The following is a 14,346-nucleotide window of genomic DNA, read 5'->3' on the forward strand; positions in this document are numbered from 1 at the left end:
AGAATCATTTCCACTCTATCCAAGCATGACTCGTCAATATCTATCCATGCTCTGGGTATTTCCAATTCACAAAGTTTGTTGAACCTTTTTTGCTGACGTATTAATTCACCTGACTGTAAGAAAAAAAATGAATTAAAATGAAAGTGTAACCAGGAAGCGGAGAAATATTTCAAATATGCAAAAAGCTTTTTAAGGCAACCTAGGAGTAAAGGGCAACAGAGGGAGGGCTTTCATAGACAGGTTCTATATCACTTATATGCTTTTCACACTGCATTTTCTTAACCCCATACTATCTTTAACCCCGGACTATCCTGAACCCCATACTTTGTTTTATTTGGTTTCACACTGTCTTTCTTAACCCCATACTCTTTGCTTAGCAGGGGTTTATGCCTTAACTCCGGACTATCACACAGCTCATGATTATGATTTTAACATACAGATCGTGATTAACGTGCAATTTCGACTGCTGTGATTGGCTAATGCTTAGCCCCACTTTTCCTTAGCCCGGTTTTGTTTCACACTGCATCTCTTAGCATTTCGATATTGGTGCTAGCCCCACAATAAGCCAGCTAGGGCCAGATAGTACTGTACTATTTACCGTGCTAGCCCACTTTGCTAAAACGTAGTGTGAAAACAAAGCGAGTTAAAGGAAACCAAAACCTAAGAATCGAAGTAATCTTATTGGAAAGAGTAAAATGAGAGGAACAATTTAAAAAAAGTTTCATCAAAATCAGTTATGAAATAAGCAAGTTATGGGAGTTTGAAAACTCTTGTTGCACTTTCTGTGGGCATCCTCATATTGGCAAACGTGCTTTAAAATGGCTGATTTTGTGGACAACTCTCTATTTGTTTTGTACACAAATTTTCAGATTTTCCTCATTATGTTTCAAATTGCATCTTGCCTCCTTCTGAGTACAACATATGTCATGGGAAAATATAATCCACACCATATATGTCAAGGTCAGGAGGAGATAATATGAAATATGTAAAATAAAGGGGGAAAATCTGAAAATATGTGTACAAAACAATTGGAGAGTTGTCCACAAAATCAGCCATTTTGAAGCACGTTTGCCAATTTGAGGATCTACATAGTAAGTACAACAAGACATTTTTTAAATCGTCCATAACTCGCTTATTTCATAACCGATTTTGATGAAACTTTTGTTAAATTGTTCCTGTCATTTTACTCTTTCCAATAAGATTGCATCTCTTCTTGGGTTTTGGTTTCCTTTAAAAGCTTTACCCCTGGGAATTGGTGGGGCTAAGACCCCCCCCCCCTTAAGCCCCACCAATTTCCCGGGGTTAAGGAAAAAAGTGCAGTGTGAAAAGCATACTATTCCATTCAGATGGAAGACAATTTTGATGGCCACTGAAGACTGCTTTCATCCACTTTAGACAGGTGGCCACCGTGACTAAGACAAGACGACAAGTTTGACTGTATTCATTTAAATGATAATAATAATATTCCATTTTGATATAGCCCTTAATTCTGCTGTACAAAATCTCTAAGTGCTTCATAGATTTACTATTAACTTTGGTTACCTATATTATGAAACTTTTTCATAGAACAGAACCTCGTGTCATGCGGTTTCTGGGCTACTTGTCTGGACCTCTCAAAGGGAGAACCCCCCCCCACACACACCCACACACATCTTTCTGACCTTTAATTATCCACCTTTACAGTAAGCTCCTTATTAGTGACAATGCAAAGATAATCCTCTAAAATCACACAAAAATAACTCATCTCAATCAACTTTTAAAGCTGTCCTTCACTCATATTGTCCAAAGTTATTCACTTTTCTAAAAGTTACATCCTTTTCCCCCCATTTTAGGGCCATAATAGGCTTGGTAGAGCAGCTGCCCCCAATCCCTGGCTGCATTCCTATGTGCCCCCTGTTGTAGCAGTTGTCAATTTCATTGTATTTGTTTAATGTTGCTTAGTGTAGGTTTTGTCTGCTTTATGCTGAAGCTTTAGTAGTTTTCAGCTGCTGGTTTAGATGTATCTGTAACCGTGATGCATTCCTTTATGGTTGATGGAAGTTAAGGCAAGAGAATGCTTAAAGCTAAAGTAAAATTAGATATATGATAATGATCATTCTAAATTTGATATTGTCAAATAAATTGAAAGATTTTTCCTACAACATGTATTTGAATAAGTTCTAAAAGTTTCAATGAAACTATGATTTCATGCTTTTTAGATGTTGCTGAGTTTTACCTTTTTTCATCTGAATTGAATTACTTGTACGTTGAAACAACACACTTTTATTTTTGTCATAAAAGTGAGTACCCTCCTCTTTTTCAGTTTAATATCAGGGACCCCTCTTACAAATAGTTACGATTGATCCAATCAAACTATGGAAATCCATCAGTGTCATAAAGTTTTCTCCAGGAAATTTGCACAATGTCCTTTGTAAACAAAGAGAAGCACAGTGAATTAAAAAAAAAAACAATTACTGCATGAATATACATCATAGCTAGAGATTATTTTGAACAAACATGCATAATAGATGACGACATTGCTGGCCGTCCATAGTTGCGATCGATCGGATCATTCGCAACTCTTTGAAAGACGGGGCCCAGATGTAACCTCCCTCCTGTCATACTATTTACTGACATCTGTTGCCACATTGTGAATAAATATCAACTTCTCACTGGAATAATTATACCAAGGCAAATAGTCGTTATTCACTTGTTCATTATCTGTGTTACGATGGACTTTTTGCATAAGAGAGATGTTTGCTATGATTAGAAGGGTCTGGATTTGCATCATCTGTTAATCTAATGGAGTGGTACACTATCTTTCTTTGGTTTGCCTACTTTATTACAAGTGTAGTCTCCACTTCTCTCTATTCTTATTTAACCCCTTTCTTTATTTCTTCCCCCTCTCTTTCCTTATTTATTCTGTCTCCATGTAAATATGACATTGATTGTTTTATGAAACTTCTAACATTATATGTAGATACTATATAACTTATGTGCTTGTGTAAGCTTAGCTGCTTTTATTACAAAGCTAACAATTTTTTGATCAATAGAAAAAAGAAGGGGAAAATTTGACAGGATCGTACATGATAAATGAATTAGAGATGAAAATTGATAGGTAAGAGGAAAAGGGGAAGAGCTGAAAAGCTGAAAATGAAACAAAATGAAACATATAACAAAACAGTACCCATTGTAATCCCTCCTGTCAAAAAAAAGCACAAGGATTAAAACGTGCTACAATTCATCATCTATTGCTAGAATGTCCCGTGACGTGCCACAACCAAAGAATCAGAAAAGCCTGGAAAAAAAATGAAAAGGCAAGATAATGGTAGCTTGTTCGCAATGCGTGTCCCCCAATCTAAAGGAATTTACCAGGGGCATCTGCCTGCCTGCAAATGAATGAATCTTTAGCAAATAGATCCCTTAATGAGCCTCCTATATATTCCATCTCGCCTGACTGACAATCAGCAGCATCCAGCTTTTGAGGCTTTTGTTTTGTTTTGTCTGGACACAGCCTGAGAGACACGGACAATGGCGACAAGAATTGCCGCTTTGTGCTGGATGCAGAGCGCGTGCCCATCCCCTGTGATCCGTGAGGCTCGAGACTAAAGGAATTTGCCAGGCTTCATATCGGCAGATGAAAGTCAATTGCAAAGCCTCTTGTAGCTCTGGTGAGTTTGATCATCATAAGATAGTTAAGATAAGGGTGGATGAGGGGGCTTTGAGGACAATACCTCAAGGATGCATTCATACCCCTGTTTTTTTTTAATGAGGCATCTTTCCTTGTTTTCATGTAAATACACAGGCACTTTTGTAAAGAAAAGGGTTCAATTCACAACACAACAGCGCATTTTAGGTAATGATTGAAAATACGCTTTCTAGTGAAGCATGCATGCAACATCGCTTGCAAATGCGTCTGAGTTACATGATTATGGTAAGCCATTTTTGCATATTTATATATATTCAAACTCTCTTGACTAAGTGTCCGGAATATTACCACTGTACTCTATCAAGCCTATACACATGCGTGACCAAATTATTTTCAAACACCTTCTAAAAAAGTTTTTAGTGAGTTTATTTACACATTTTGGCCCCTAAATAAGTTGTCGCCAGAATATGACTTCGGGGAAAAAGCTTTGGGGAAAAAACATACCCTAAACACATTTGGCTGTAGTCTTTGAAAAAATCTTTGAAAAAAAAACATACCCTAAATACATTTGACCTGCGATTGACCATTGACCAGTCATTCAAAACCACTCTTTTTGGAAAAAATCAGTGATTTTGGTACACTTAACGAGTGCACATGCGGCCCGCGTCCAAAACTGAAAAAAACACCCTTTAAACATGTTTTTTTTTGTCACGCATGTGTACAGCAGTATATGTAACCCCCCCCCCCCCCCGATTATATAAACGCACCCTAAGATGCTAAGGAATGGGGGAGGGGGGGGGGGCTGTATCATTTTGTGAGATTAACAGAACTATGAAATCCCTCTCTTCACAGTTGGATACTGTTCTGATTTAAGCCTTTGAAAATCATCCCTTTCACATTTCTTGTCATCTCATTTTCCTTCAATGTGCATTTGGAGAGAGTTAATCCTCGTCTTTTAAGGAATGAGAAAGGTCAGAACCAAAAAAGAAAGAATAATATATTTTCAAGCTAACTTTATACCCCATTAGAAATGGGGCAGAGCTTACTGACAATTTATTCAGCTCCACGTAAAGCTGCAGTTTTCAAAGATTCTTTGTTAGTGTCTGTTTTTGATGAACTGTAGCAATTTATCAGATGTGGGTGACTCATCTTTGGAAATGTTTATTCAATTGAGGAGAATTAAAAGCTGGAAAGTTGGGAGAGAAGAATAATTGCCATTTCATCGAAGAAAAAAAAATGATTGCAAGAGTAATTTATATTGCTGTTTGGAATGATCAGTCCATTTAAACAAATTATGCAATATAACCCCTTCTAGGAGTAAAACTATTTCTTTGGAAACCCCTATTAGTGGCAAGAAAACTTATACGACAAAAGTATTGATAAGAGCTATAATTCTGTCCCCCTTATTTTATTTTATTTCATTTTTTTGGGGGGGGGTCAATGAGTTTTGGGGTTGATGGAAGTGGTCATTGCTGAATGAAATGTATAGAGGAAAAATAAGTAAAATAAACCAAATTGAGTATTGATTTTTCTCTTTTTTTAGTGAGAGAAAGAGAAGAAACGCGCAGTGAATATATAGATCAATTTATACCCCTTTCATAAACCCAATTATGCGGCTAATAGCAACATAATTTGGTCGTAAAATCAGAGGAGGACCAGAGTTATCCGCATTATTTTGATGCTGCAATTATCCACATAATAGCAGCATCGGGACCAGATTTTGACTTTATGAACGCATTTCGAAAGTAATGCGGATAATTGCCATTGAGCGGTCACAAGGTCACCCTTTTTCAACTGCATCGGAGGGGTGTGTGCGGTTGCCATGATGATTATCCTCCTTTTTCAGGACGGGCACTCGTAAAAATAGTGCGGATTATTTTCGGAGTTTATGAACGCAATTTTTATTGATTTCCGCATTACTCTTAGGCGGCTAATTGGAGGATAGGTTTATGAAAGGGGTATTACATAATTTGACCCATGCATATACACGCAATGTGTACAAAATTTAGTTCTGAAAAGAACTGTTTTTACATAGGAACCTTAATAGGTTGTTCTGATATTGTTTTGCATCTGTATTTCCTTCTTGTCCTCGGTGTCATCCTCATCCTTATCTCCTTCATCTCGTCCTCCTCCACTGACTTTATTCCTTCTCTCCGTCTCCATCATCTTCCCCTTCTTTCCATCTTTCACATGTAAACCAAGATCCATGATTGATATTTCATCATCCATTTTAGAACAGAAGACGTGATCCGAACAAACTTGCAAATGCTGTGCTGAATCTTATGGTGAGGTCTCTGCTGCCAGTAGGACCTCCACTTGTCCTGCATGGATGGTAATACTTGTTGCAGCCACTCGTTGTCCTCTCCCAAATATTATGCTAAATGTTGTTGCAAGATATTGACCAGTAGAACCTCCTTTTCAGCCGTGTTCATTGGTACATTTTTGCAGCAACTAGTGGCAATCGTCACAAGAATGTAGATTGACTGAGGGTATATCAACAAAAAGCCAGAGACCCGCCATTCCTGCAGTGCAGTATGCTACTTGCAACCAGTCGTTGTGGTAGTAGACTGACGATTTCGATCAGTTTCTTTTGTCCGCATGATTGTTTTGTTGCAGCATGGCTTTCCGATGAGCATGCAGATGCCGCAAACCGACTCCTCTCTTGTTCCTGAACACGACAATCCCAACAAATAAAGGCGAAAAGATGACTGCATGTCCTCTTTCCAGATGCTGCTCCATTGGAATGCATCCAGGCATCCCCCTCCACCGTTCTACCGCTGACGACCCCACCCCCATACCAGGGGCGCAAACTTGCCCCCTCTTTCATAATCAAGTCATTATCCACACTTCACCAGCCTCTTCTTATCCTCCATCATCCGGGCTTAGCAGCATCTGCCAAATTTACATAAGATGAAAATCAGAAGTGGTAGAAAAAAGGGGCTTTCAGGCAGATCAGAGCATAATAGGCCCCTTGGACAAACAAAATATATCTCTGAAAAGCAGGGGGTATAGAGACCATTGTTCTGGCTATCTCGCTGGCACGTGCCTCCACCAGTCCGCCACTATCATTGTGCAAATACTCAGCCATTTGTGGACAATGTCGAAGGCAGATGAGCGCGTGCCGTGATGTGATCATCGGAGTTCATCGGAATTACGGCTGGGGAAACGGGAGCGGACATCCATCACCTGCTAATTTCAACATTGCTCAACACTCTTGCGTGATTGTGTAAATTGCTTTTGTGGGATGGTTTACACAAAAAGGGGGCCGTGTAAAGTTTGGATCAAGAACAAGAGTTTTGAGGAATTAATAGAAGGGGGAAAGCAAAGTTTTTTGATAAAGTTGGATCTCATTTTTGTTAAAAGTTTGTGGGAGTTCAAATGATCTTTTATGATAAACCATTGGTAATGCCTTATGTTTACATATTGATCATTGTTCTTCTTTATTCAAAAGAGTTTACCTCTTCAAAGCTCATTGAAGTACAATAATTAGAACAAAGTGGTGTCTTTCCCTTTATCAAATGATTTTCAAATTATCTATCAGTGGTATCATTGTTATGAAAAAACCTTGGTAAATATAAATTTTTGGTAGTCAAGAAGTGATTAATAACATGGTGATTGTATTTTTATGAAAGAACAACTTTTACAAAGGGATCTTTAAATTTTTTTGAAGTTAAGACTTTGCAAGGCAAGGTTATTTCTTGATATTTACTGTGATATTGTGTAAGATTTTTAAAGCAGTCCCTATAATAGAATGATAGGCTGATAGGAGTGTGAATATGGAAATTATTGGTTTAGAATAGGGGAGCAGTTGGTAGACATTTATTTTTAGGGGATTGACAGAAGAAAATAAGGCGGAGAGAGTTTGTAATTAAATCCTTACACAAAACTGATGTGTAAAAACAGATTTTCTTCAAATGAATGAGTGACTGAGAAAAAGAGAGAGAAACAATTTCAGGGCTCAGATGAACTCACCAAACAAATTTGCTCTACTGAAACAGTCTGTCATTTGCATTATGTTTTTGATTGATTGGGATACATTTTGCAGACACCATAGTAAACATGAATTAAAGAAAAGTTGTAAGAAAATGTTCCTTTTTCAATAGTACCCCATAGACAGAAAAGCAAATACATGTATCAAATTTACCCATCTAAAATCACACCAAAATGGCGAGCAGAGTTGATAGAGAGATCGTCTTCTTTGCGGCATCGAAGCAGACAAGGGAAGCATCATGAGCAAATTTGCTTTTCTGAAGTTATTTCATGGTGACAATTCCAAAACAAAGTGTTGGAATGTGTCCAGGGTTGAAGCCAAACACTCGTTATAATCTCCTTTCCATCTTCAACCCATCGTATATTTCATCATCCCCGGCCCATTGTTCACGATCACATCTGCTTGCAAAGCAAAGGGCAGATTCCTCCCCTTCCTATTATAATCAGCTTTACAACAAAGTGGAGAGGTTTATTACAAAGCAGGGGCAAACGACTATTATCTGCAGGCACGCGCCCGCCGATACCGATGGTTGTTTACCAGGGCAACGCCCACTTAACACGTTTACAGAAATGGGCCACGAGCATACAAGGTATGGGGGTTTATCTTGATCATCTTTACATTATTTCAAAGCAAATTCTCCCCTCGTTGACTTCGCCTGGAAAGTATACAGCTGATATACTTTTGCCCCTCGTCTCGGAAGTCCATATTTATCAAAGTAAACAAACCAGAATCATGATGAAAAGCTCTTCTATTCTTCGGTGTCTCTGTGAGGCAGCTGAAACAAATGTTTTTGTTTTGGGGTTCGGAAAAGTTCAAATTAGTGAGAAGGGTTTTGTATTTTTACAGAATAGGATATATACTCTCATGATTTTCTTCAGTTGCCTGAATCTTTGGCGCGGAATATAGGCAGCTGAAAGTGTTGGGCTGATAATATTCAAGCATACAGACGATGTCTGGGTTTATGTTTAGTAATTAAGTCTTTATTATCTTTACTATAAAAAAGTATATGCTGTTTACATTTTGTGGTTCTTAGAAAGTTATTCATAATTTTAGGGGTTTTTTTATTATGTATATCATGTATTCTTCTAGTAACCTATTCACCCATCCATTATTTTTATTTTTTTTTTATTAATGTATTTATTTAGTAATCTACCAATTCATTAAATGCTTTGTGCCAGTTTTTCTCTTTCTCGTCATAGATCTTACTAAACAAAGGGGATTCATTTTTGTTCATAATGTTTGGTAACTAATAATAAAATATAAAGATGTTTCCCCAACATATCTGTTTCTTTTGTCTAATTTTCACAGACATGTGTTGTATTATCTGTCTTTTCAGGGGCTGTAAAGATAAATCGTATTGTACTCCTTGTTCACTCATGTGTCGTATGTATCATTATTTGTTGTAGATCTAGAAATGTCAGAGAACAATATATTTCCAAGAAAAAAATGAGATGGATGGAACATTGCGATAATGAATTTCACAGTTGTGAATTATCGAACACAGAACAGCTGTGGTGTTTTTTGACAATGTTTCTTTCTTTATTTCATTGAAAATGATAATTGGAGATATGGAATATGATATGCTGCATTGTCTTTGTTTGAAGCGCAGGGAATATATTAGTTTGATAAATAGCAAAAATACATTTTAATATTTTCTTATTAAAAGTAAGCAAGTAAAGAATAAGAAAAGGGATTGTAGGATGGTAGAGAAAGAGGAGGAGGGGGTGGCAAGGGAGAGAGAAAGGAGGTAAGTTAGAGAAAGGTGTGGATTAAAGGGGAAGTTCACCCTGAAGAAAACTTTGTTGTAAAAATAGCAGAAAAAATAGTAAAAAATATTGGTGAAGGTTTGAGGAAAATCTGTTAAAGAGTAAGAAAGTTATTAGAGTTCAAAATTTTGGATTTGTGACGTCATAAACGAGCAGCTGCCCCATGTGTTGTGTAATATAAACTGTATGAATTTCAAATTTTGTATGGTTCCTGATGACTTTATTTTCTTTTCTTTTCATGATCGGGTGTGAAAAGATTTGTCTTGATATACAAAAGTTAGTGAAAACCATTTTCAGTTTTCTGAGAAAATGACATCGCTATGTAGGAATGCTGCTCGCATATGACGTCACAAATCAAATAATTGAAATTCTAATAACTTTTTAATTATTTGATGAATTTTTCTCAAACCTTCGGCAATATTTTTTATTATTTTTTCTGCTATTTTTACAATAAACTTTTTGTCAGGGTGAACTTCCCCTTTAAAGGGAATGAAACCTTTGGAGCAAGTAGGCTTGTGTCGAAACAGGAAAATCAAAGAATAAGAGCAAAGAAAGTTTGAGAAAAATCGGACAAATAATGAGAAAGTTATGAGCATTTGAATGTTGCAATCGCTAATGCTATGGAGATTCTCCCATTGGCAATGCGACAAGGATGTGTGATGTCACTTGTGAACCACCTTCCCTTTGGTGGACTATGAAATACCCTCCACATGTCTCCTTTTGCTTTTTCATATGGTGATACACACTCTTTATCCATGATGTATTCTTTAAAAATCTGTATTACATGCCCTCCTATAGAAAGAACACATGATCTACTGATAGATGTGATAAAAGAGGCAATTCAAGTGAAATATTTACTTGTAATGGGGAGAGTTGTTCACAAGTGACATCTCACATCTTCATCGCATTGCCAATTGAGGATCTCCATAGCATTAGTGATCGCAATATTCAAACTTTCTCATTATTTGTCAGATTTTCCTCAAATTTTGGTTGATCTGTTTCTTTGATTTTTCTGTTTTCACACAAGCTATCTTGATCCAAGGGTTTCATTCTCCTTTAATTGAGCATAGGGGAGAGATTAGGGTAAAAGGGATAGGGAGAGATGAAAGAATGATAAGATGAAATGGGATTGAATGATAAAGAAAAGGAGATAGGACAAAAATGAAAGGGGTGAGGGAGGGGGGGGGGGCAGAAAAGCAGGGAGGTGTGAGATAGAGGACAGATGTGGTTGGAGGATGGATTAACAACAGAAGAATGGAGTTAGATTACACCCTGCCAGGAAAATCAATATCGCTAAATTCAGAATGATCAGTTACAAGCCACTCATTCACCTGGCCCCATTCACTTAATCCACTAATCCCTCAACTTAATCCCAAGTCCAGATCCAACTGATCAATTAAACCCTCATTACAATTCTTCTGACCAGTTTATTACCTTCTCACCCTGCTCTATTGAAACATGATTAGTGGTCTCACAAAGCCCACCAGGAAGCCCTTCAGATATGCCACTGAAGATTTCTCAAAGAACAGTATTTCTTGGTCAGGATTTAAAGTATTAAATAATCAATATCACAGTTTTACAACTGTCTTTGGATCTGATGAAACTTTCATTATGTTTTTTTCTCATGGATTAAAGGGATAACATGTTTTAATAATCAATATTGCAGTTTTGCAACTGTTTTGGATACACTGTAACTTTCATTATCCTTTTCTTGCGGCTTAAAGGGATAACATGTTTTAATAATCAATATCACAGTTTGGCAACTGTTTTGAAACTTTCATTATCCTCTTGTTTTGGATTAGAAGGATAATATGTTTTAATGCTAAAGGAATTCTCCCAAAAAGGAGATAGTGGCAAGACATAAACTACTTGGATCTTCTGCGGATTTATCAAAGAAGAGTATTTTACATGATAAATGGGTCAATCAATAGTTTGGTTTGAAGTTGAAACTGTCAGGAGTTGTTGCAAAACTTTCTGTATTCTCTTCATTCATGTTAGGTAGATTACCATAGGGGTAAAGGATGTTGAGATGTGCCGATCATGGTGGATTTGCCAAAGAACAGTATTTTCATGGTCTAGGGGTTAAAGTATTAATTAATCAATACCCGCGTTTGGAAAATACAGGGAAGTGTTGCAAAAACATTCTTATTCTTTCATTTTCACCAGCAGATTACATGCTTTGATGATAAAAAAGAGGGTTTCTAACAAGGTATAAGAACTTAAAGAAAATAGAGCGGATGTGGAACTCCACTCAGAACTGCCACTGAGGATTTTTCAATGTGCAGTATTTTGTAATCAAGGGTTTGGGTTTAAATCAATCAATACTTTGAACCTATAGAGAAGTGTTGCAAAGTAACTGAAGATTTTTCATGTCAGTTTAACACTATAGACGTATGGAGAAATATATTTTCTGTATGTGGTGGTGGGGTGACATATTTTTTTTTTTTGAGGGGGGGCTTCTTTTGCTGTCCCATCAGATTACATCTTGTCTTTTCTTTACCCTGTGATTAGTTATGGGGGCAAATTTGCTCCTAATACCCCTTTCATAAACCCAATTATGCGGCTAATAGCAGCATAATTTGGTTGTAAAATCGGATGAGGACCAGAGTTATCCGCATTATTTTTAAGGCTGCAATTATCCGCTTAATAGCAGCATCGGGACCAGATTTTGACTTTATGAACGCATTTCGAAAGTAATGCAGATAATTGCCATGGAGCGGTCACAAGGTCACCCTTTTCCAACGCAACCGCATCGGAGGGGGTGTGTGTGGTTGCCATGACGATTATCCGCCTTTTTCAGGATGGGCGCTTGTAAAAATAGTGCGGATTATTTTCGGAGTTTATGAACGCAATTTTTATTGAATTATCCGCATTATTCTTTGGCGGCTAATTGGAGGATAGGTTTATGAAAGGGGTAAGTTACAGGGGTTAATTTTGATGTTTCAGTAGCTATTAAAGCATTTTTCCTTTTTAATCTCTTCTGCTAAGTGGAGGTATGGCACACAACACATTCCCTCTGGTGTCATTCTTTACTAATTGTTTTGAATATATATCATGCTTAAAAATATATGGGTTTTTTTAAGAAAAAAGAAAATTCCTCGATGCCAGAGCACCTGTAGGCAGCAGATTATAGCCGAGGTAATGATAATAATAACATTATTGTAAAGCCTAGTTGAGTATATACATATTGAAATCTTGCAATGTAAAGTACTATTATTATTAAATTTCCCTAGGATTCTGATATATGATTTATATGAATTTTATCAAGGTCTGATATTTCATTCTGTCTTATTTATTCGCCTCAATTTCATCCTAATTATCCTCAGGGTTAACTTTCCTTGTGATGAGTAGGGATTAGGATAAGCTTAATATTATAAGCTCTCATTAATCTCCTGTGATCAGGAAGCCAGTGAGGGATTAAGAAATTAAGGTCTTCATACCTTAAGAAGATATCAAGCTTCAGAAAAGGAGAATTTAAAGCTTGTTAGCAAACTTGGTAAGACTCACAATGAATTATTGGCCACCATCCTAATTGTGTGAAATTCATCATCACCAAAACATGTTTTCATGTAATCCCTTCCTACAGCTTAATAGAACAATATTCTGCTCAAATGGAAAATGCTGTAATCCACCATCTCACCCAAGAACTCGGCTTATTCTCCTTATTTCAATCAAATGCCTGCTTGTATCGCTAATCTCTGGAACACTTCTTAAGTGTGTTGTGTAATTACATCTGATCTACTGTTGTGACCACTATGCTACAAAACCTTGATGATGATTAATTAATTTTTCAGCCTGTAATAAGTTATGTAAAACTAGAAAGTTTTTGGAATATTTTTTATAGTTTTAATTCATGATATGAAAAAGTGTAAGCAAGCGAAGGTATGTTCACTGTAATATATCAAAGTTTTTTGTACACCGACCATCTTGATTGACTGCTGTACCCACCCCACCTCCCCCTGCAAAAAAGACAGACAAAACGTAATAAGCATGACATTCAAGATTTCAGTTTGACCATTAGTTGAAGAGCAACAGTATAGGAATTTATCATCCCTCCTGCACCAAATCTATGAAAGTGCTTTTCAAATATAACCAGGGTATTGCCATACTTACAGACCATAAGAGTGCCAAGATTAAGCAGCTGGTTTTTAGAAGTATTTGTTCAAGAATAACGCACCCTACTTAATGATGCTAATTGATGTTGCACTTGACATGTATTACAATAGAAAGCCCTTGATTTGGTTTACTCTTTGCCCCCCAAATATAAACAGTGACCTGCACCGTTTTGTCTAAACTTTGCTCAGTTGTCGAACTTGAGAATGGAGTGGAGAATGACAGATTAACATAAGATCTGTTTGATATGTTGATGCAATTTGAATAAGAAGAAAAGCTTGCATTGGTTTGAATGGTTAGTTTTTATATGGATTCATATTCACAGTTGGGTTTAAATGTCCCATGGTGAGGATGGTTAAATGTAAACATAACCACAGATTTGTGGTTTGTTGTTGCTTGTATAAAGGGCTGTCTGCACCAGCCTAAGTTTTCAAATTAGTGCGCTATTTCTGATCCGGCAAATTATCCAAATCTGAACAATCTCGAGATTATTTGCAATGGAGACGCAATTATCATGTTAGGTCGTAGGATTAATCTCAAGATTGCAATCCCAAGTCAACTTGGGATTATTTGCAAAATCGCGCCCTGTTTAACGAATTATCCCGCTAATTTGCAGGTGCAGACACACTCGAGATTATTTTTTTCACGGTGTCAGACCATAATGCATTGATGCCTTGCTCGAGCAGGAATCGCTCTTGCGATGGTGGAGACAGGGTTTCTTGAATCTCGAGATTAATCGTGAAGAGGGCCAAGGCTAAAATCACGAGATTGAGCAAACTCGGGCCGGTGCAGCACCGCCTTATGTAATCCCACCTGTTTAACAAAGTGAAAAAAGGAGAAAGAGGAAT

General features: G+C 37.1%; 1 long non-coding RNA gene across 3 annotated transcripts in view; it reads left to right on the forward strand.

Moving 5' to 3' along the window:
* Window positions 1–14,346, forward strand: part of LOC121406335 — a 40,206-nt gene that overhangs the window by 16,492 nt on the left and 9,368 nt on the right. Inside the window, exons 3-4 of one of the 3 annotated variants that reach the window (XR_005968775.1) lie at window positions 3,494–3,650; window positions 5,863–6,929. This is a non-coding gene — a long non-coding RNA (uncharacterized LOC121406335). Of the gene's footprint in view, window positions 1–3,493; window positions 3,953–5,862; window positions 6,930–14,346 lie in introns of those variants that run through there. The other 2 variants (XR_005968776.1, XR_005968774.1) reach the window with 2 other exon arrangements.

The sequence above is a fragment of the Lytechinus variegatus genome, chromosome 19 (genome assembly GCF_018143015.1).
Source record: "Lytechinus variegatus isolate NC3 chromosome 19, Lvar_3.0, whole genome shotgun sequence".
NCBI classification, from domain to species: domain Eukaryota; kingdom Metazoa; phylum Echinodermata; class Echinoidea; order Temnopleuroida; family Toxopneustidae; genus Lytechinus; species Lytechinus variegatus.